We start from the raw sequence: 23,952 nt of genomic DNA, 5'->3' as shown, positions 1-23,952 counted from the left end.
GGCATTATCGCTGTTCGTCTTTTCTTAATAAATGCAGATTGATCATGTTTTACTATTTTTGGTACACAATCGAACAATGTGTATGCTAATAATTTTGCTATTATTTTATAATCTGAATTAAGTAGAGATATTGGTCTCTATGATGCTGGTGTTAATGGATCCTTCCCTGTCTTTGGTATTACTGTAATTATTGATGTCTTACATGAATCTGGCAAGTTTTGTGTTTATTCAGTTTGGTTCATTACTTCCAGGAGAGGAGGAATTAATACCTCTTTAAATGTTTTATAGTATTCTATTGGGAATCCATCCTCTCCAGGCATTTTATTGTTCGGCAGCCTTTTTAATATATCCTGTAATTGCTCTGTTTCAAATGGTTTATCAGTTTGTTTTGTTCCTCTTGCAATTTCAATAGTTCAATTTTAGCTAAAAACTCTTCTATTTTATCATATTTCCCCTCCTTCTCAGTTTGGTATAATTGTTCATAAAATTCCTTAAAGTTCTCATTAATCTCTATTGGGTTAAATGTAATTTGTCTGTCCTTTTTCCTTGATGCCAATACAGTTCTTTTAGCTTGTTCTGTTTTAAGTTGCCAGGCTAATATTTTGTGATTTATTTTTTCTCCTAGTTCGCAATATGTTTGCTTTATTTTCATTTTGTTCTTCTCCACCTTGTATGTTTGTAATGTTTCGTATTTTATTTTTTTGTCCGCCAATTCTCTCCTTTTCAGTATATCATCCCTTTTTACTAGTTCCTTTTCTGTACTTACAATCTCCCTTTTGAACTGCTCGATTTCCCGATTGCATTGCTTTTTCATCTTAGTTTCACATATTATTATCTGCCCTCTAATCAAGGCTTTCATTGCAACCATAATATAAATTTGCCTTTCACTCATTCTGTATTTATTTCAAAATATGTTTTATTTGACCTTCAATAAACTCTCTAAATTCCTGCTTTTTAAGTAGCAGGAAGTTTATTTAACCTGTAAAGATATATGTTCTTGGTGGGATGTCCTCCAGTTCTATTGCTAATAACAGGAGTGAATGATCAGATAGTAATCTTACTTTATATTCAGTTTTCCTAACTCTCCCTTGATTAAGGGCCGACAACAAAAACATATCAATCCTTGAGTATGTTTTATCCCTACTTGAATAATATGAGTATTCCTTCTCTCTTGGGTGCTGCCTCCTCCATATATCTATAATTGTCATTTCCTGCATTGATTTAACCATAAACTTGGCCACTTTATTCTTTTTACTAGTCTTTTGTCCAGTTTTATCCAACATTGGATCCAAATTAAGGTTAAAATCCCCTCCTATCAATATATTTCCTTGTGTATCTACAATCTTCAAAAAAAATCTTGCATAAACTTTTGATCCTCCTCAAGTTCCAAAAATCTGAATATATCTGACAGTTTATCATTACATATGTCCCTGCTGGATCTATTATTTCTTCCTCTATTTTGATTGCTACATTTTTATTAATCAATATAGCTACACCTCTAGCTTTTGAATTATATGACGCTGCCGCTACGTGTCCGAAGGAGTCTCTCTTTAATTTGTTATGTTCCACTTCAGTTAGATGCGTTTCCTGCACAAATACTATATCTATGTTTTCTTTTTTCAGTAAGTTTAATAGCCTCTTCCTTTTAATTTGGTTATGTATTCCATTAATGCTTATAGACATATAGTTCAACGTGGCCATCTCATATCCTGTTCACACCTCATTTCCTCTTCCTCACCACCACCATCCCCCTTTCCCCCATTTTCATCTCTCAGCTTTCCTTTTTTGAACTCAATGTATGACAAAACATTTAAAACATAAAATACTCCAACAACTCACACATCAAATATTACCTTAACCCCAAACACCACCTCCCCCCCTCCCCCTGAGTTGCCCCTTATCCCTTGCTGGGCAACTACAACTCCCCTTTCCATTTCGATTGTGATCTTGCTCGCAAGCGTCAACTGATTTCACAGTGACGGTTATTCTCTCTCCCCCAACCCCCCCCCAGAAAACACTTTTTTTACACACATACACAAAGTTCTCCCTTTTTTCCCCTTACTTCCTTCCTTCCCTTCTCTTTCCCTTCTTTAGTTCTTTATATATATTTTATCGCCATTCTTCATTCTTATTACATCTCTTCATCTCTCCTTCTGTCCTGCAAGCGTTCTGCAAATTCTTGTGCTTCCTCCGGATCCGAGAACAGTCTGCTTTGGTCCCTGGGGATAAATATTTTAAGCACAGCTGGATGTCTTAACATGAATTTATAACCTTTATTCCATAGGATCAATTTTGCTATATTAAACTCCTTCCTCTTCTTTAAGAGTTCAAACATTATGCCTGGGTAAAAAAATATTTTTTGACCCTTGTATTCCAATGGTTTATTGTCTTCTCTAATTTTATTCCTTGCCCGCTCCAGTATATTTTCTCTTGTCTTATGTCTCAAAAATTTGACTAAAATGGATCTTGGTTTTTGATGTGTCTGTGGATTCGGAGCTAGTGTTCTGTGTCCCCTTTCTATTTCCACTTCTTCCTGCATTTCTGTAATTCCCAGGACCTTCGGGATTCATTCTTTTATAAATTCCTTATATCTGTGCCTTCTTCATCTTCCTTTCAGCCCACTATTTTTATGTTGTTTCGCCTACTATAATTTTCCAACATATCAATTTTCTGAGCTAACAACTCTTGTGTCTCTTTAATTTTGTTTGTCACTTTCTTCCAATTTTCCTCTAAAGTCGTTTACTTCAGCGTTCAGAGAAACTACAGCGTTTCTCGTTCTTCCACATTTTCAACTCTTCCCTATTTCTGTCATGACTAGTTCTAATCTTTGCATTTTATCTTCTGTTCTTTTCATTTTTCTTTTAATTGCACTAAATTCTAATGACAACCATTCTTTTAATGCTCTCATTTGTTCTTCATTATTCTTTATTCTGTCCATCTGTTTTACCTTCTATCTCTCTGTGAAGATCTTAGTCTTCTTCTGTGTCTGTACCTATGTTTGTGTCTTCTTCTTTGTATCTGTGTCTCTTCTGATGAGTAGCTTGTCTCAATTTGTCAGTTCTCTTCTTGCTTGGCCTCTTGCTGTTGATCCTCTCCTTCTGAGCTGCTCATCTGTCGAGCCTCCTGCTGCTGCTCCTCTTGCCGTTCACCCCGTCGACTTTCTTTCTCACCTGGTACTTCACTCCCTCTCCTATCGCTTTCCTCATCTTCCAGCTGAGAGCCCTGGTGTCAGGCGTCCCTCAGCTGGTTGCGCCATGGTTGCCTGCTCCTCGGCTGAGCCCCCCTCCCGTCGGTGTTTTCCTTTATCTTGGATTGCGCACTACGCACTTTTGTTTGGCTCAGAGAGCCATTTTTGCAGTCCACCGGTCGGGGGGGTCACGATGCCGCAGGTCCGACACCAACCTCGGAAATCGAGCGCTTTTCTCCACCACGGCTCCCTGTTCGTTCGTGCAGGTGAAGCCTTCTCCTTTCTTTAACGGTGTCTTTTCTTCTTTTTTTCATGTTTTTACTTTTTCCTTCTTGGGTGCCATCTTCTTTCTCTTCTCTGCAACTTTATCTTTTATTTCTTATATTTTATATTTATTGAACTTTGTCTTTTCTTAACTTTTTTTCTTCTTTTCTGGAGAGGGCTGGTTTTACCCTACCGGCCACGACTCCATCAAGTGACTCCTTCCTATATTTTATTACTTGAGGGAAATTAAAGTTTTTCAATGCAGATCCATTACAATATCTGACGTTCATGAAATCCTTTGAACTTCACATTGAAAGTAATACTAAAAAAGCTAAAGATCGTCTGTATTACCTGGAACAGTTTACTGGGGGACAGGTGAAGGAGTTAGTCAAAAGTTGCCAATATATAGTATTGTGGCGGTGTGGGCAGTGGAAGAAACACAGCCACCACATTGAGGGTCGTAACGACAGTTTTAAGGGCAGCATGAGCTCAGTCACCTGGTGCATTGTGACATCATAATCGCTGCCCAGGGTGCACGCTGGAAGGGATGCTGGAGTCGGAGGGAGACCTCAGATGACATCATTTCCCCATGGCTACCCCACCACATGGCAATACAAGCGAGGCCGGTTTGCCATGAGGATGTGCACCACCACACAACCCACCCCCCCCCCCCCCCCCAGAACTGGCTATGCATCCTGTCGCTTTGGCAGCCAGCCCCGGTGCTTGGGCGTGGCCTTCTGCACCGGCTGTGATAACTCCAGATGGGCCGTCTTCAGGTGGTCCACTGTAAAACGATCCTCTCTCCCCCCAAAGTCCAGGGTGAAGGTTCTGCTGGACATTGAATGGCCTCTCGTACAGTCGCTATAGTGGTGCATCTTGTGGTCCACTCCACACAAAAACGAACTGGGCCGAATCAAGCTCTTTGGGGAGGGAGTGGGGGAGCTAGGGAGGCCAGTTGCCTGCGTAGGTCCAACAGCAGGTTTTTGTCAGTAGCCATGGTGTCAGGGTCTGCGCCAAAAATCTCACCTGGCAGGGAAAGCGGTGTGCCACAGACCATCTCCACTGCTGAAGCCTGCAGGTGCCGTCCTAATCCCAAGGAGGACCCAGGGTAGTTCGTCCGCCCAGTCTGGTCCAGAGAGCCTGGCCATAAGCGATGCCTTCAGGTGCCTGTGGAACCTCTCCACCAACCCGCTGAACTGCGGGTGGTTTGCTGTGGTGTGATGAAGCTTGACCTCTAGGAGCTTCGCCATTTCAGTCCACAGGGCAGACGTGACCTGCGCCGCTCTGTCGCTAGTGATGTGTGCTGGGACTCCAAAACTGGCACTTCTCCGCAGAAGCCTCCTTAATCGGGACGGCCTCCAGCCACTTTGTGGCCTGATTCACCACCGTGAGGAGGTAATGAGCCTCCTTGGACAGGGGCCTGATGACATCAACATGGATGTGTTGGAATCTGCGAACCGCTGGGTCGAAGTTCTAGATGGGGGCTCGTGTTTATTGGTGGACCTTGGAGGTCTGGCACCTGGTACAGTTCCTGGCCAGTTCCGTCACTTCCTTCTTCAGCCCGTGCCACACAAACTGCTCCACGACCATCTGCACGGTTGTCTTCACTGCTGGGTGAGCGAAGTCGTGGATCAGACTGAAGACCTTTGCCCTCCAGTGCGGCAGGACCACCGGACGCAGCATGCCTGTTGAGACGTCGCAGAGCAATGTGTCCAGGCTGCTTGGCACCTAGACATCCTGGAGTTTGAGGCCCGAGATGGCGATCCGCAAGGCCTGCATCTCCTCATCATTCCTCTGGGTCTTAGCCAGTTGCTTGAAATCCAGGCTGGGCATGAGCGTGTTGATGTCTGGATGGGAGAGCGCATCCGCCATTACATTGTCCTTACCGGCCCTGTGTCGGATGTCAGTCGTGAACTCAGACACGTACGAAAGGTGGCGCTGCTGTCTGGCGGACCACGGGATCCTTGGTCATCACCAGTGCTTGAGTGTGGGGCTTGTGATCCGTAAAGGCTGTGAACAGCCTGCCCACGAGGAAGTAGCGGAAATGGCGGATAGCCAAATACAGCGCCAGGAGCTCCCAGTCGAAGGCACTGTATTTGAGCTCAGGCGGGTGAAAAAGGCCAGCGGGTGCCATTGTCCAACGAGCAACTGTTCCAGAATCTCTCCCCAACCCCCGCCACTGCAGTAGCTGAGGCACCCATGGAGACCGCCGTGTGCACCTCCGGCCACAGGTGCACAAGCAGCGTGGTGCTGGCTAGAGCATCCTTTGTCACAATGAAAGCACTGTCCGTCTCCTCTGACCACAATAAAGTTTTTTCTTTGGTGGCCATGAACGCGAACAATGAGTGCATGGTGCGCAGAGCTCCGGGGATGAAACGATGGTAAAAAGTTCACCATGCCCGCAAACACTTTTTTTTCTCCAATTTTTTATTTTTCACACTATTAAACATATAAATCAAAATACACACAAACATTTCCCTCTTGAATATACACAGTGTCATTTCCCCCCACCCCCCACCCTCTGCGAACTCTTGAAGGCCTTTCAGGGTGAAGGGTTTGGGGAATCGGAACAGCTGCAAACTTCTCTGGCGCCGGCACAGACCCAGCCCCCGAAATGGTGTCCCCCAGGAACTTGAGGGACTCCTTGTCAAACTGGCATTGGCCTCCTCCTTTGCCTGCTTGAGCTTCTCAGGCGCAACTGTCTGCGTCTAGCATGCAGAGGGGGGCCCCATGCTGGGGCATGGCGGCATTGAATCATGGCTCTAAGATGGCAGGGTATACATGGAGGATCTCATCGAACTCGTCCCTGGTGACGGCTACGCCGATTTCAGGCCTGCTGGCTTCTGCTGTGTCTCCTTGGGTGGAGAGGAACGTTCAGGCATTGACTAGCCTTTTGCCTTTCATGTTCACCAGTAGGCCGTGAGCTCTGAGGGAGTCGGCCCCTAACAGCGCGGTGCCCACGGAGGCGAGGATGAATTTCCAGAGGAACTTCTCCTTCCCTATCTGTATCTGTGCCCTGCAGGTGCCGTAGGTCCTGATGGTGGAGTGGTTGGCCACCCGTGGGGTTTGACCTCAAGATCGGGTGCATCTCTAATGCTGTGGGGGTTGAAATATGCTGAGCTCAGCCCCTGTGCCCACCAGGAATCGGCATCCGGTGTATCTGTCCATCACATGAAGGAAGCTGTTTGTGTGGCCAGCCATCGCAACCATCAACACGGATGGCCTGGTCATTTCCCTGATATCCGCAGGGCTGGCACACTTATGGGCTTGCGCTCCCCAGCGCTGGTGGTAGAAACACCAGGTTGACTGGCCCTCCTCTGGCTTGGTCTTGGGAACGGCTTGTGGTTGGCTGGCTCCTGGTCGTGCCACCGAGTTGAGGGCTGCCTCGTTCTCCTGCTTTGTGCGCCAGAGGGCACCTGCATGGGATGTTGCTCTCCTTGGGTTCGAGAAGTCTTCATCTGTGAGAAGCAGCTGGATGTCCTCCGGCATCTTTTCCAGGAATATCTGGCAGACGAGAAAACAAGGCTTGTAGTCTTCCGCCAGGGCCAGCATTTTGTCCATCAGTGCCGACAGACTACGGTCCCCAAGACCATCTAGGTGAAGGAACCTGGAAGCCCTTTGCTGGGGAGTTAGCCTGAAAGTTTCAAGCAGAATATCTTGAGGGCAGTGTACTTGCCCATAGCCAGGAGGTTGTGGATGATGTCGTGCACCCTCATTGGCGTATCTTGGTCCAGAGCACTCATGAAATGATAGAACATCGTGGCATCTGAGGAGATGTTGCGGAATTGAAATTGTGCTTCCGCCTGCCAGAACCAAGTTCTCAGTTGGTGGGTCCAAAAGGGGGTAAGCTGGATGGAGACAGTGTCAATCTCTGCTGAATCCATGGTGTTTTGAGTCCAGAAAAATGTTTGGGCTCATTGGGGTTAACACTGTAGCGGTGTGAGCAGTGGAAGAAACACAGCCACCATGTTGAGGGTCATTAACGACTGTTTTTGTTCAACTTCAGTGTGCCCCTTTAAGGGCAACAGGAGCTCAATCACCTGGTGCATTGTGACATCATAACCGCTGGCCAGGGTTCGCACTGGAAGGGATACTGGAGTCAGAGTCTGATGGAGTCTGATGATGCCATTTCCCTATGGCTGCCCTGCCACATAGCGATACAAGCGGGACCGGTTCGCCATGAGGATGTGTGCTGCCACGCGGTAATGGAGAGGCAGTGTTCCACCACCAAGTGGCGCTGCTGCACTCCTGTTTAGAGGACACACTACCTGCCAGTCAAGGTCAAAGACTCACCCTAAGCCATTAAGGTGACCCTTACTAAATCACCAGGTGCTGCAGGCCAGGTAACCCACCCAGACTCAGCCCTGACCTTCACCCAACTGGCCCAGGTGAATCACCCCTGCTGAGCCGCTGCACTTGGCTTCAAGCCATTGGCCACAGCAACCACACTGACCCTTACGATTGCCCCCCACTCCTCCACCCTTGCCTCTTTGGACTCCTCGAGGTATGTAAGTATTACCTTCCACACTGGGTTGGGGTCAGTCTCGAGGTTAGGTAGCTAGAGCCGTGTCCGTACCGGTCAAGGGGTAGGGGCACGTAGTATCACCATGATCTGATTGTTGAATATGCATGCTCTTGTCATTTCCACAGTTTCTGTCTGTTTCCCCCTCGTCATCCAAAAGTATATTTACCCCCTGCGTATTGTGTATGTGTGTCGAGGTTTGCTTAATATATTGACCCTGTTCTATTTCCATCCCTGAAATAAACGTGTGCTTTGTACCTGCACTTTGGTCTGGTTCTTAACCTGTGGGACCCACATGAACCCAAACAAGATCTGGATCCAGACCAAGGTTTGAAAAGGGCAAAAGAATTATTGCCCCATCGTTATAGCGATGATGACCATAAAATCGCAAGGGCCCACGTGGACAAAGTTCTTTATTGGCCAGAACTTAAATCAGAGGGCGCAAAACTTTACAAGCACGTGCTCTCTTTCTGAGAGGATGCTGTAACGCAATGGGAATGAGTGTACATTTGCAAGAGCTGAATTTGCTTGCTAATTTATTGATTATGTTCAGTAAATGACCTGATAAGCTGAGGGACATACGGAGAAAGAAAGTTGCACAGCTTAAGGTTCTTCCTGAAAGGGACGCCACTTTTGTGGAGGTTAACACTGTCCCAGTATTTGAAAATATTAAGGATACTTCAATAGTTCCTGAAGATGTAAACAAGTCTAAACAGGAACCAAAGGGAAGTACCTTTGTTAATGTTGTGTCAGATACAAGCTGTTGGAAGGGTCTGTGTGAGTCAACAGGTTAAGAACCAGACCAAAGTCAAGTTACAAAGCACACATTTATTTTGGGGATGCAAACGGGACAACAGGGTCAATATGCGACAAACCGCTACACACATACATAATATGAAAGGGGTAAATGTACACTTTCAATAACGAGGAAGAAACTGAGAGAAGACTGGGGAAAATTACATGAATACACACATTCAACAGTCAGGATCAAGGTGATTGCCCCCACACCTTGACCGGTTCGGACATGGCTCTTGAACCTCACCTCAGGACTCACCCCAACCAAGAGCGAAGTCCAAGAGAGGCAGAACAAAGGGCCACATGGCCCTTTATAGTTCTGCAGGCAGATTTGGCAGGGCCAATCACTCAGGGCAGGCTGGGCCCCATTGGCCGCTGTGGCCAATGGCTCGAAGCCAAGTGCAGGGGCTCAGCAGGGGTCCACTGAGGTGATTGAGTGAAGGTCAGGGCAGAGTTAGGGCAGGCTGCCTGGACTGCAGCACCTGGTGATTTAGGTGGGCTGATCGCAAGGGTCACCTTAATGGCATGGGGTGAGTCTTTGACCTTGAATGGCAGGTACTATGTTTTCCGAACAGAAGTGCAGCAGCGCCACCAGATGGTGGACACTGACTCTCAATTACAATCCACCCCTTTGGAAGACACACTGCACACCAATAATATATGACAGGTGATAAGTAAATCTAACTGGATAATAATGGTGAGGTGTGTATGATTTGACAGGCACAACAAAGAATTATCAGGTCTATAATAATAAATGCAATACCCCAATTTATGATAATTGCCCAAATCTCCCCCCCCCCCAATGGAGCCAAAAGACCACCAGTCTCCCCATGAGGTGATGTCCTGGAGGAACCAGTCCATGGATTTTTAAATTTTAGCCACTGAGTTCCGAATGTGGTCAGCCAGGTAGGTGATGTTGGAGGATTTGTTGGGTATGGAGGTGCAGCACTCCTGGCCAAAGTTTGCTGCCAGCAGGAAGTCCAGAGCCATTTGATTTTGCAGTGCTACCATACATTCGGCCATCATCTCCGCAGCTGTCTGGGTCAGAGCGTCCTGTGTATGGTGCAGGGACACTGCCATCTCGCTGGCCAACGTCTCCAGGAGGGCATTAATCTGGGTCACTTTGTTGGAGAGCTGGGCGGTACCATACATGGGGAAAGCGATCATCCAGAATTTTTCTGCAGCAGTAATGCCCTCTTGTTGCAGTGGTTACCAAGCGCTGGGTGCTCCCCATGGTCACCAAGAGTGTGGATGTAGGGCACCACGAATGCAGGGACAGAAGCCATACCAGGTGGCAGGGAGCCTGGGGTAGGCATGGTGGCCATTTACCTAGTGGGTGCCATTCAAGTGCCAGGGTTCCCCCAGCTTGGTGACACCGTTGGAGCTGTTGAGTGTGTAGCCCGGGTACCATCTGTGCAGACAGTCACTGTCACTGACAGAGGTTGGAGATGTGTCTGTTGGGGAGTCTGCACCAACACTCCTTTAGTTTATGGAGGAGCTGTGGGATGATGCAGAGGGTCGGGACTCAAATGGAGGTCAAATTATAAGAAAGGAAATACCAGTTTTTGAAGTACCCACCCCATCAGGAGTCGGTGGAGGGGATCGTGTTAAGTGGGGAGCCAATCCAAAACCCACTGGAGCATAGTCTATCTAGGGAGTTCATCTGAGAATCATCCAGCAGGATGGGAGTGAGTGGTAATGCTTGACCGATGTGTGCTGGAGTTTGAACGCAGATTCAGCAGTCTGATCCATTCGTGGTGATGGCAAAGTCGTAGGCAATGCAAAGAAATGTGTTTGTCGGTGTGACATTGCCATTGGTCGCGCTAGCAGCAGGGATAGATGCAGGATTTGCATTTTCCTGTAGGGTGAAAGAAACAAGCGGGGGGGGAGGTGAACTTATTGTCTCTGAGTGAGATGATGGGTGTGGAGACGAGAGGTTGGTCTGGCCTGGGATTGCAACTTAGTGGGTGTCTCCAGGACCATGCATGACATTCTCCCCCTTTTGGGGGGGGACCTGGTTACTGTCATGTCCACACTCCTCCAAAGTCCTCGATCTTGGGGGGTTGTTTGGTGGGCTCTGGTTCAGGGGGTGGGAAGTGTGAAAGGTGGAGACATGGCTGTGTCTCCTTCGCCAGTAGGGCATGTTTTCAAATGATCCACAACCTGTTGCAATACTTTCAACAATCCCCTCAGTGTGTGGGAGGGTGTCAGAGTGTGGATGCTCCCCTTGAGCAGGCCGTCAGTTTTTCAACCAATCCCGATGTCCAGTTTTGGGCTTTATACCCTGCAAAGTGTGAACCCTGATCAGATTGCACCTCCCACGGGGCTCCATAGACGGAGGAGAGCTGCTGTAATCCTTTAATGGTGTTTTTCTGGTTGGCTTTCTCACAGGGTACTGCCACCATTGTCAGGATATACTGCTTTTTATTTTGGCATGGGAACAGTCCGATATCGTTAATCTGCCTTACGCGACCTGCTCCCGTGCCGTGGTGAATGTAACCATTAGCCACCCCTTGGCTTCAAATGCTGATAGACAGGGCAGTCAAGCATGGCAGATTTGCACTGATCCACAGTGAGAATGACCCCGAACTGTTCTGCCCATCATCATGTGCTGTCAACACCTAGGTGGCTGCTTTTGCAGTGTGCCCATGCGGCCAGTGCCCCATTGTCAGTGTCTGGCGGGGAGGTGGTGGCAATGCATATTTGGGCATACTGGTCCATGGCAGTGTTATGTGCTGCCTCATCTGTGCTATTCCTGGTGTGTGTGTCCACATGATGTACTGTGATCTCTCTGTAGGTGGCTTGGTCCCAAATCAGTTACTGGTGGTGCTGTCCCCAGAAGGGCACCAATGAATATCCCACCCCATCTCATGCCATTGGGCTATCCACACTGCCATGCCATTGGCCACTGTCCATGAATTGGTGTAGATGTGGACGGGGCCGGTGGTGTCCTGTTGTGCACATGCTACTGTTGCCAGCTCAGCAAGCTGGCTGGAGCCACCCTCTCCTTTGGTCAGGACTTTTCCCATGGCGAGGTGGAGTGCTGCTGCCTTCCAGTGTTGTTTTCCCCCTTTCCAATGGCTGGAGAACCATGCATGTGTCTTTTGTTGGGAATCGAGGGAGTCAAAGGGGCAGCTCCTGGTCGCAGGGGAGGGTGTGAATTTGGCCAATTTGGAACCGACTCCTGGGCTTGCGGGAAGGACATGACCTGCTCATGGAGGTGGCTGACCCCTTCTGGGACAGGCTCAGCACGGTCCGTAATGTACCACTTCCATTTTACTACGGATGATCATGAGGCCTGGCCTTCCTTGTGCATGGAATCGGATAATGAGCAGATGTGGGTGGAGGACGATGGGGTCAGTGACTCTTTGATGCATGTTAGCTACGAGGGCCAGGTAACAGCCAAGCTCCTGGTACTCAAACGGGCTATAGAGTACAGCAGCTTCAGGCAGGGACTTTGTCCAGAAGCCCAACGGGACTTTGCAAAATTGGAGATCCTGCCAGAGGCTCCATTCGGCCGTGGTCTCCCTCGATGAAAGCTGCAACTCAAAAGGAACACCTGCCTGCCTTGGAGCAAGGGACAACACTTGTTCCACAGCTTGCTTTGTTGCATCAAAAGCAGACTGTTGTTCAGGACCCCATTGGAAGGTGGCATTCTTTTGAGAGACCCTGTAGAGTGGTCTCAGATTTTTTTTTTGTAATTCTTTATTTATTGCACTATGAACCATATGGACATATAAAATACAATAAAACAAAATCTTTATACAAAAGGAATACAAACAAAAAATGCACATCATCTACTTATTCACATTAAATCTGATCGTGTTTATCTTCTTATCGTTTTAGGTGGTGGTGGTCCGAGTCCTGCTCTTTCTGTTATGTTCCATATATGGGTCCCGGGTTCTTTCAATCATTGTAACTTTGTCTTTTAAATTATATCTGATTTTATTTCCCCAATGGGATACACTTAAACTTGGTTATTTCTTCCGTTAATGTTGAGAGTCATATGGTCCAACGTGGTCATCTTATATCTTTATTTTCACTTCTTTTCCACCTCTTCACCACCTCCTTCCCTTTTTTCATTACTGTTTTATTGTTTTCCTTTTTAATCTCAATATATGACAACGTATTTAAGACATGAAAGACCCCAACAATCCCCACAAGCAATAACCCTTTAACCCCAAATGAACCTCCCCTCCTTGGATTGCCTCCAGTCCCTTGACGGCAACTACAACTCCCCTTTCCATTCGGTTTGCGAACTTACTCGCAAGCATCAATCGATTTCACAGTGACCATTATTCTCCACACCCCAGCACCGCCAGAGAACACTATTTTCCTATATTTATAACAAATCTCTTTCTCTCTTTTTCCTTCTTCCCCTTCTCTTATCCATCTTTAAATCTTTATATATACATTATATTTACTTTATATTTTAACATATTTTGTTGTTGGTCTTCCTTCTTGTCACTCCTCCTCTTCTCCTGTCCTGCAAATGTTCAGCAAATTCTTGGGCTTTCTTTGGGTCTGAGTACAGTCTATTCTGTTCCCCAGGAATCGATACTTTGAGTACTCCTGGATGCTTTAATATAAAGTTATACCCTTTCTTCCATAAGATTGTTTTCGCCGTGTTGAATTCCTTCCTCTTTAAAAGTTCGAAGCTTATGTCTGGGTAAAAAAATATTTTTTGTCCCTTATATTCCACCGGCTTATCATCTTCTCTAACGTTCTTTCTTGCCTGCTCCAGTATGTTTTCTCTTGTCATATAGCTTAGAAATTTTACCAATATAGGTCTCAGTTTTTGATGTGGTGGCGTTTTCGGTACTAGCGCTCTATGTGCCCTTTCGATTTCTATTTCTTCATGTGAATCGGTTGTTCCCAGCACCTTCGGGATCCATCCTTTTATAAATTCCTTCATATCTGATCCTTCTTTGCCTTCTTTCAGGCCAACTATTTTTATGTTGTTTCGCCTCCTGGAGTTTTCCAATACGTCAATTTTTTTGTGAAAATAAATCTTGCGCCTCTTTAATTATTTTTTCGCTCTCTTCCAACTTCCCTCTGAAATCATTTATCTCCATTTCTACAGCAGCTTCTCGTTCCTCCACATTTTCTACTCTTTTCCCTATTTCAGTCGTGACCAACTCTAAGCTTTGCATTCTGTCTTCAGCTCTTTTCAGTTTTCTTTTGATTAAACTAAATTCTAATGAGAGCCATTCTTTTAATGACCTCATTTGTTCTTCGAAAAAGATTTTATCTAAACTTTGTCCTTCTATTTTACCTTCTTCTTTCCTTTGGAATTCTTGGTCTTCTTCCTCCTCTTCTTCTGCGTCCGTATCTATGTCTGTGTCATCTTCTTCTCTTCTCTGTATCTTTGTATCTTCATCCTTCTCTGGTGAGCTGCTTCTGTATCCTTGTTGGGCCCCCTGCCGCAGGTCGACCCACTGCTGGGCCCCCTGCCGCAGGTCGTCCAGCCCTTCATTCTCTTTCTCACCATTCTTCTTCTTTCTTGTTTGCTTCCCCCAGCCGAATGCCCCGATACCGGGCATCTAGCAGCTGGCCACTCTGCAGCTGCCGCTCCGCAGCTGAGTCCTCCTCCCATCAGCGTTAACCTTTTCTCTTACTTGCGGACACGCAACTCCGCGCATGTACAGTTGCGCACCTCTTCTTGGCTCTGAGAGCCAGTTTTGGAGTCTGCCAGTCGGGAGGACACCACTCCTCTGGGGAATCACCAACACTGGAGATCAGCCGCTCCTCTCCATGGTGTCCCTCTGCTCCGATGTGCAGGGAAGGCCTTCTTTCTTCTCCAGTGTTTTTCCTTCTTCTCTTTTCTCTGTTATTCTTACTTTTCTTCTTTTGGGTGCCATCTTCTGTCTCTGTAAATTTATCTTTCTCTTCCTGTATTTTATGTTTATTGAGCTCTGCTTTTTCACACTTTTTTTTCCTTTTCTTTTCTCTGGAAAGGGCTGTTTCCACCCAACCAGCCACTACTCCATCATGTGACCACCCTAGAGTGGTCTCAGATTCATAGTGAGGTGGGGTATGTGTTGTCACCAGTAACCCAAGAGACCCACAAAACTCTGGGTACTAGTTTTATTGGTGGGGATTGCAGAGTTTAAAATTTTATTTCTGGCTGATTCTGGTATCTGCCAGGGTCCTGAGTGCCATTGAATGCCCAGGAAATGAGCTTCCCGGGAGGGCCCCTGAATCTTGTGCATATTAATGGCCCACCCCCTATCTCTCAATAAGACTATTAGCATCTGAAGAGCCTCAGAGACAATGGTCTCAGATGGCCTCTGGATGTCATCGATATAATAGGGAGGGGGAGTCAATTGACTGCAGATCATAGGTGATTAGGCTATGGCAGATAGTGGGGTGGTGGAGGTAGCCTTGAGGGTATCTACAGAAGATGTATTGTTGTGGATCCCAAGTAAATGAAAATTGGTCTTGGGAGTCATTATGCAGGGGAATGGAGAAGAATGCATTCGCCAGGTCGACCACTGCACATATCAGGGTTATTTGGGCAGGAAGCTTTGTCTTTCACTAAAGTAATAAAGTCTGGGAAAGCCGTGGGTAACATGGGGAGACGGGGTGGTATTTTATTTAGCTGCCTGAGGCCTACAGTCATCCTCCAGGTGTCATTTCATTTTTGTATTGGCCAGACAGGGTTATTGAAGGGTATCAAGGGATGCAAAGGGGCTCCAGGTCTAATAACCCTCCTTCAGGAGAGCCTCAACAGCCTTTGTAATGTCCTGGTGTCCTCCCGATACATGGTATTGGAGCATTTTCATTACTTTGGAACGGGGAGTATGACCACAGGCTTCCACTTAACTGCCCCCACTACCATGCTCACCTGTGTGACCCCAAAGGTGAAGCGGCACCGGTTGGTATGGATGGACTGTCCCTGTAATAAATTGATGCCCAAGATGCATTCAGTGGAGGGAGCAATGAGGACCACAGTGGGTCCGGGGGGTTGGTTCCCGATGGTCAAGCATCTGGTGACCTCCTTTGCAGGCAGGAGGGAGCCTCCTAGTCCATCAGTCTGCATAGGGGTCCCCCTCCACCCTGCAGGGTTGCCAGGGTAATAGTGTGCTGTGCGCCTGTGTTCATGAGTGCCAGCCAGCGATGTATGTTGTCCTTTCCCGAAGGTGCTGCTACAGGGATGTGCGGCCTCGGGCGCCCCGGGTGGGAAAGGTCAGCAGGGTGCTGGGGACCTGCCCTTCATCCTATGAAGGGGGTCTTTCATGCACCGTTAGCAGGCTGCTCACGCAGGGTGAGTGCAGACATCAATTACAGCAGCTGCTGCCTGATCTCAGCCTTAAGGGCTGGGGAGATGGGGTCAGGTGGTGTGGTAGGAACAACAGTGTGGGCTGGTCGGGTGGCATGGGGGATGAGGGTGGCTCCAGCCTCCTGCTTACTGGTGGGAGAACTGCATGTCTTCCCCTGGCGAAGCTTCCCCCTACTCAACTCCTTCCAGTGTGCATACAGGGCAGGAGTGGGAATCCTATCAATACGAGTTGTGTCCTCTCCTGCGTGCAGCAGGTCGAAGTAGAGCCTCCTGTTGGGCAGTGAGGGGCTCAGGTTCCGGGTTCTGGACTCCGCACTGCGGACTAATGAGGACACCTCTCGTGGCATATACTACCCCTCCAGGAGGGTGATGGCATCGCGTACTATTTTCCCTGTGGCGGGCCCCATTAGCAGCTGAATAATCGACTTAAGATCAAGGGCTGCAGTAGTCACAAAGTGTACCGCGTATGTGCCGGTTACCCCGTGTTCTCAATGAAACCTTAGTCAATGGTCTCCTCATATATCTCATTGTTCAGTGCCTACTCTCTGATGACTCAGGTGCCCTCCCCTACTGTGGACCAATGTGATCTCCCATGGACGTTCCATTCCAGTCGAGTGGGATATCGGATTTGTATGGCCATGAGCATGACCACGAGCTCCCACAGTGATGACTCACTGCAGATCCCCTCCTGTGGTGCTCACAGGGCATTATAAATGGCCTGAAGTTTGGAGGTTCCCCAGATCACAGACCTCCTGATCGGAGATGGCAATATTAGAGCTCCCCTCATCCCACAGTCTGAGGAGCCAAGCAGCGAGGTGATCACCTGGCCGCTGGTGGTGTCGGTCCACCAGCTGGGTGAGCACCTTCGGAGAGAAATCACAGGTCTCAGTGGTCTCCCATGGTCCGCTAGCACGTGCCCAAGCTGCCCCCTCCTTATTGCCCCCCTATTCCATGGAGGAGCTGGGACCTTGTGGTGACGAGTCGGGCTTGTAGGACTCAGCGGTGGGGGGGGGAATGGGACAGTTGCGGCAGGACCCTGACTCCCCGTGTGTCCATCCTCATCACTCTCCATCCAGATGTCCCCATCCCCCAGCTGTGTTCGACGGCTCACCCTGACGGATAAAGATTCTAATTTTAATTGAGTCAGGTCATTAGCCCAACCGACGGGCTGCCTGAGCCTGCTGGAGCCGGATCCTCGGTGTCTCTGGTCACTCGTTTTGCCTTGGGCAGCAAGAAGTGCCTCAAGCAGTCTGCTGCAGCTCAGTCCCAGGTCTTCTGTTTCCCTGTCCTTATGGTCAGAGACGGTCTGCAGCTTTTCCACCAGCTGATTGGAGATCCTACCTGGTGTCTCAGCAGTGATGCCCGCAGCCAGTAGGCACCCCTCTGATTACCCCCTCCCTTGGGAAATCCTGACTCCTTCAGGAGGACTACCATTCCATCGCCTCAAGAGTCCCGCTGCTCGGACCAGTCCTCGGGCTTACCAAAGTTGGGCAGCATGCTGGCCAGACTTCCAAATCCCTCACTATCTTTAGCCCACCCGAGCATTCTGTTTTTGGGGCCAGTACTGGCTTTCCTTCGCCCGTTCCAAAACATCCCTCTCTGATCTGTGCTTGGCCAAAACCCTTGCAATCCTGCACGTAGCACCAATTGTTGTAAGGGTTCGTGTGGGACACAGTTTAAGAACCAGATCAAAGTCAAGGTACAAAGCACATGTTGATTTCGGGGATGCAAAAGGGACAACAGGGCAAGTATGCTAGGCAAACCTATACACACAGACAATCTCTTTGGCTTGGCTTTGCGGACGAAGATTTATGGAGGGGGTAAAAGTCCACGTTAGCTGCAGGCTCGTTTGTGGCTGACAAGTCCGATGCGGGACAGGCAGACACGGTTGCAGCGGCTGCAGGGGAAAATTGGTTGGTTGGTGTTGGGTGTTGGGTTTTTCCTCCTTTGCCTTTTGTCAGTGAGGTGGGCTCTGCGGTCTTCTTCAAAGGAGGTTGCTGCCCGCCAAACTGTGAGGCGCCAAGATGCACGGTTTGAGGCGATATCAGCCCACTGGCGGTGGTCAATGTGGCAGGCACCAAGAGATTTCTTTAGGCAGTCCTTGTACCTTTTCTTTGGTGCACCTCTGTCACGGTGGCCAGTGGAGAGCTCGCCATATAACACGATCTTGGGAAGGCGATGGTCCTCCATTCTGGAGACGTGACCCACCCAGCGCAGCTGGATCTTCAGCAGCGTGGACTCGATGCTGTCGACCTCTGCCATCTTGAGTACTTCGACGTTAGGGATGAAAGCGCTCCAATGGATGTTGAGGATGGAGCGGAGACAACGCTGGTGGAAGTGTTCTAGGAGCCGTAGGTGATGCCGGTAGAGGACCCATAATTCGGAGCCGAACAGGAATGTGGGTATGACAACGGCTCTGTATACGCTTATCTTTGTGAGGTTTTTCAGTTGGTTGTTTTTCCAGACTCTTTTGTGTAGTCTTCCAAAGGCGCTATTTGCCTTGGCGAGTCTGTTGTCTATCTCATTGTCGATCCTTGCATCTGATGAAATAGTGCAGCCGAGATAGGTGAACTGGTTGACCGTTTTGAGTTTTGTGTGCCCGATGGAGATGTCAGCCTTGTCTAGCATGGTTCTGATGTTCCAGCATGCTAGCTTGAGTTTGTGAGCATCTTTTGAGGGGGAAGACGTGGAGGGGGAGGACGTGGACTTGTCCTCGGGCCTGCGCAAAGGAGCTTTTAGGTGGAGTTTTGAGTTTTGTGTGCCCGATGGAGATGTGTGGGGGCTGGTAGTCATGGTGGGGAGCTGGCTGATGGAGGACCTCAGTTTTCTTCAATACGCCAGGGGTAAATGTACACTTCTGATACCAAGAGACAAATTGACAGAAGACTGGGAGTAATTACATGAATACACACATTCAACAGTCAGGATTGAGGTGATACTACATGCCCCCACACGTTGACCGGTACAGACACGGCTCTTGCTACCTAACCTCAGGACTCACCCCAACCCAGTGCAAAAGTGCTGCTTGCGTGCCACGAGGAGTCCAGAAGAGTGAGAACAAAGGGGCACGTGGCCTTCATAGTTTTGCAGGCTGTATTGGGGTCCAATCACTCAGGGCAGGCTGGGCCTCATTGGCTGCTGTGGCCAATGGCTCGAAGCCAAGTAAAGGGGCTCAGCAGAGGTCAGCCGAGGTGATTCACCTGGGCCAATTGGGTAAAGGTCAGGGCTGAGTTTGGACAGGCTGCCTGGACTGCAGCACCTGGTGATTTAGCTGGGCCAATTGCAAGGGTCACCTTCATGGCATTGGGGTGAGTCTTTGAACTTGATTGGTCGGTAGTGTGTTCTCCGAACAGGAGCGCAGCAACGCCACCAGGTGGTGGATTCTGCTTCTCCATGAAACAAGCACAAGAAAGAAAAAGGAAACAAAGGAAAAAGAAGATCAGACTGTTCAGGAATTCAAAGAAGAGCATGCTTTAGAAAAATGTTCACAATTGGAGAAAAAGTTGTATGATGAGAAATTAAACTTTTTAAAGAAGAATGGAAGACGTTTCGGTTGCTTGTTTAAAGTACACATCAGCAAAACTTGTAATAAGTGCCTCAGTTGTGATATATGCAGTTTACAGCATCCCAAGTTACTGCATCCTTAACAAAATAAAGTTGAGAAGGAAGTCAAACAATCTGAATCCAAGACTAAAGACACAGTAAAAGAGAACGCCTCCGCTTTGGTCCAGACAAACAGGCTAACTGGAGCCGGTGGCAAAGTTCTCTCAATAGTTCCTGTGCAGGGTAAAGCTAAAAACGGAATCTTCTTACTGAAGATCAATGCATTTCTTGATCCAGGAAGTACTTTATCACTTTGTACTGTTGAATTAATGAATAAACTTAATCTTCATGGTAAAAGATCATAAATCTTGTTCAAGACAATGAATGATGAAAGGAACATTGATACTAATATAGTTTCAGGTTTACAGATTGTTGGATTGAATAGCAATGAATTTTGTGATCTGTGTGTCCATACTCAGAAGATAATGCCTGTGAATGAGGAGAATATTCCCAAACAGGATGATATCAAACAGTGGGATCATCTAAAAGAAGTTAGCTTCTCCAAGGTGGATGCCAAAAATCAAGATGCAAATCAGATTAGCTATACCAAAAACTCTCAAACCTCTAGAGCAGGGGTGTCAAACTCAAATTCACGGAGGGCCAAAATTAAAAACTTGGACTAAGTCGAGGGCCGAACTAAATATTTATTGGAAATTTTCAACAACATCTGCATGTTTTCTCTTCTTTCAACATATGTCATGTTAAACTTTAGGATATAACTTTAGGAGGATAATGTTACAGGTCAGGAGTAGGCAGCTCAAGTTCACCTTTGCTTGACCTGAGGGAAACCTATTTGGTCCCTGTGGAGATGTAGTCAGCATTCACAGGCTATGTCCATTTTGGCCTGCATCAGGACTCAGCATTTCCTGCTCACTCCTCAGGCTCTAGGCCTCTATTCACCCTCGACCCACCATCCTTCTACCTGACCAGTCCTTTACCCAACCTCTACTCACCCCTCACTCCACTCGCTCTGCCTCTACCCACACCATCCTATACACGCCCCTCTACTGCCTCTCCCCTCAACCTGTTCCTCCCTCTACCCATCTCTCACCCTCTAATCACCCCTCCCCTACTCACCCTGCCCCTCCCCTTTAACCTCTTCCCTATCCACCCCTCCTTCTATTCATCCCTCCCTCTAACTGCCCCTCGCACCACCATAACTTCCCCTGCCCATTACTCCTCACCTACACCCTCTGCCCACCCCTGCTTACCCACCCACTCAGGCCCAGCGCGCTGGCGATCGGCCTTTGCAGAACAGCGGGGGCCGTGCGCAGCCTGCCATGTCCGTCGCGCCGACAGGAAATCACAGGCGCTCGCCAATCCACCGCACCGCTCGACAGGTGGGAGAAGTGACTGGTTGTGCAGGGAGCCTTCCAACTGGCTTGCCGGCTGATGACATCGACAGACTTCTCGTGTTACAATTTTGTTTTCCCCGTTCTCAAAGTTTGCACGGTCAACCTGCAACACTCTTGCTCCCTCCGCGTCCCGTGGATCTGATGCCCGGGTGTTGTTAGGATTCCCAGCAGAAGGTTTGTGGAACTTTACCATTCTGGATTCCTTTTTGAGAATATTCTGGCCATCTTTTAAGGGGGGTGGTTTTAGGGGGGAGGGGATAGTTAGGGGGTGGGGAAGGATGTGCAATGAAGGGGGAGGATGGTGGGGGTGACATTACCAAAAAACAGCATCGGCTCTCGCTGCAGGGCAGGCCACCTCTAATACATTTTTGAAATGATCTTGCGGGCCAAATATAATTATATCGCGCCCGCAGCCAGAGTTTGACATGTGTGCTCTAGAGGTTATAGGGAGCAAAGTGACAGACCTTATGCCATGAGAGCATTGCTTGGATGGACAATTAACAGACCATTAAGAGGAAAAATGAATAATGATCAGGAGTTGTTGAAAGTAAATGTCAACAGAATTTCATTTGTCAAACTTTATGATATTTGGGAACAACAGTTTAAAATTGATTTCTCTGAATGTCTTAAAGATATTCACAAACCTTGAAAGGAAAATAAGCAGTTTCTGAATTCAGTTTCAAATTCTGTTAAACATGTTGATGGTCATTAATTAGCGTATAGCATTACCCTTGAAGAAAAGAGAAATTTGTGCACCAGATAATAAAATAATTGCAGAACAGCGTATGCTGAATTTGAAGAGAAAATTCAAGAGACATTCTTCCTTTCATTTGGATATACCAATGTCAAGTCAGATATGATAAAAGAAGGTTATGTAGAAAAGATATCAGAAGGTATCTTGAAATGTAAAGATGGAAGAAAATGGTATTTACCTCATCATGGAGTTATACATTCACAAAAAGAGAAATTACAAGTAGTATTTGATTGTGGAACATCATTTCAAGGAGTTTTATTGAATTCTCAACTTTCTTGTACTTCACCAGTACTTTAATAGGTGTTTTGATTTGTAAGGAACCTATTATAATTGTTGCAGATATTGACACGATGTTTCATCAAGTGAAAGTACCATCAGAAGATCATGATTTTCTACCATTGTAATGGTGGCCTAATGGCGATTACAGTAAAGATATAATTGAATCCAGAATGACAGTTCATCTATTTGGAGTGACTTCATCACCGAGTTGTGCAAATTTTGCTCCCAGGAAATGTGCTGAAGATGATGAAGAGGAATTTCATTCTCCAGTTATAACCAGCATCAGAAACAATTGCTATGTTGATGATCGTCTCACTTCAGTGTTTCAGAAAAGGAAAGAATAGATCTTTCTCATGAGTTAAAGGAGATCTGTAATAAAGGCGGTTTCTTCCTTATGAAATGGATGAGCAACAGTCGAGATGTGCTGGCTGCTGTTCACAACGCAGAAAGAGAAAAGGATTTGGATTGTGCCGTTGTACCTGTCGAAAGAATTCTAGGAATGCAATGGTGTGTTCAATCTGATGGTTTTCAAATTTAAACTTGCTTTGAAAGTACGACCTTTGACAAGAGGTATTCCTTCGTTCATAATTTTGGCACCAGTAGTATTAATAGCCAAGAAAATTCTGCAAAAATTGTGCAGAAGAAAATTTGTATGGGGTGAAACTACATCAGATTCCATCGCACAAGATTGGATGAATTGGATTGAGAGTCTTGAAATGTTAGAAAGTTTTAAAATCAACAGATGTTTGAAACCTACAGGGAAAATTGAGGCTGAATTAAACAGACTAAAATGTGAAGGCATCTTAGAACCAATACATTACAGCAATTGGGCAGCCCCATTGCGTCCGTACAAAAAGATTCACATGTGCGGTGATTACAAAGTCACCATCAATCCATCACTCAAAATAACTGAACACCCCATGCCCAAGGCAGTAGAATTGTTCCAGGCACTAAACGGAGGACAAGACTAGATTTGTCACAAGCATATCAACAGATAAAATTAGACAAAAAAAGAAATCAAGGGAATATATGACAATCAAAACCCATCTGGGATGATATTTTTTTTAAGCAACAATGGACAAATTAAAACATAAACCAGGAACAATCAACGGCCAGACAGATCGATGCCTCATCATGCATGCTGCTACCCAAGACAGAACAGAGATGAAATTATTAAATGGACACCAGGGGCAGCAGCCATCAAGCAAGAACTTCAACAACTGCCCATTATAGCCCAGATGATCTGAAAGGAAACCCAAAAAGTGGCAACATTAAGCAAGATCCTATACTTCCCCCTTAATGGATGGCCAGAATCTGAAGTCATCTCAGAAAATCTAAAACTTTACCACATACGCAGCCATGAACTATCAGTCAAAGGGTACCAGTCCAATTATTCCAGCCAAATGGCAAACGACCATGTTATCAGAATGGCAGCACAACCATCCGAGAATGGTACGAATGAAGGTAGTGGCCCGCATTCATGCCTGGTGACCCTCCATAGACAGAGACATTGAAACAACAGTAAGAGAATACAAAGTATGTCAGACAATGCAACCAAAAATGCAACAAGCAGGACATAAACCACAGAACTGGCCAACCAAACCCTGGCATCAGATTCATGTAGACCTTGCTGGAACATTCATGGGTGAGACTTTGCTTATAGCTGTGGACACACACGTCAAATGGCTAGTAGTTTCACAGCTGAAAATCACAAAAGCAGATCCCACGATTGACAGTCTACGAGCGATCTTTGCCACTTAAGGATCGCCTCATGAATTAGTTACAGACACTGGGCTCCAGTGTAGATCAGAACATTTTTTTAAATTTATGTGTGACAACAATATCAGATATATTTTGTCTACAACCTATCACCCAAGTATTAATGGGGAAGCAGAAGATTTTGTACAAACA

The 23,952-nt window shown here is 47.0% G+C and overlaps 2 protein-coding genes across 12 annotated transcripts in view; one reads left to right on the top strand and one right to left on the bottom strand.

Moving 5' to 3' along the window:
* The window catches only part of LOC138764652 (uncharacterized), a 230,124-nt gene that overhangs the window by 111,537 nt on the left and 94,635 nt on the right, over nucleotides 1-23,952 (bottom strand). The window lies entirely within an intron of this gene.
* The window catches only part of LOC138764651 (uncharacterized), a 60,104-nt gene that overhangs the window by 24,249 nt on the left and 11,903 nt on the right, over nucleotides 1-23,952 (top strand). The window lies entirely within an intron of this gene.

The sequence above is a fragment of the Narcine bancroftii genome, chromosome 5 (genome assembly GCF_036971445.1).
Source record: "Narcine bancroftii isolate sNarBan1 chromosome 5, sNarBan1.hap1, whole genome shotgun sequence".
NCBI lineage: Eukaryota > Metazoa > Chordata > Chondrichthyes > Torpediniformes > Narcinidae > Narcine > Narcine bancroftii.
The sequence above is the reverse complement of the archived record's forward strand: the minus strand, read 5'-3'. Positions and strand labels throughout refer to the sequence as shown.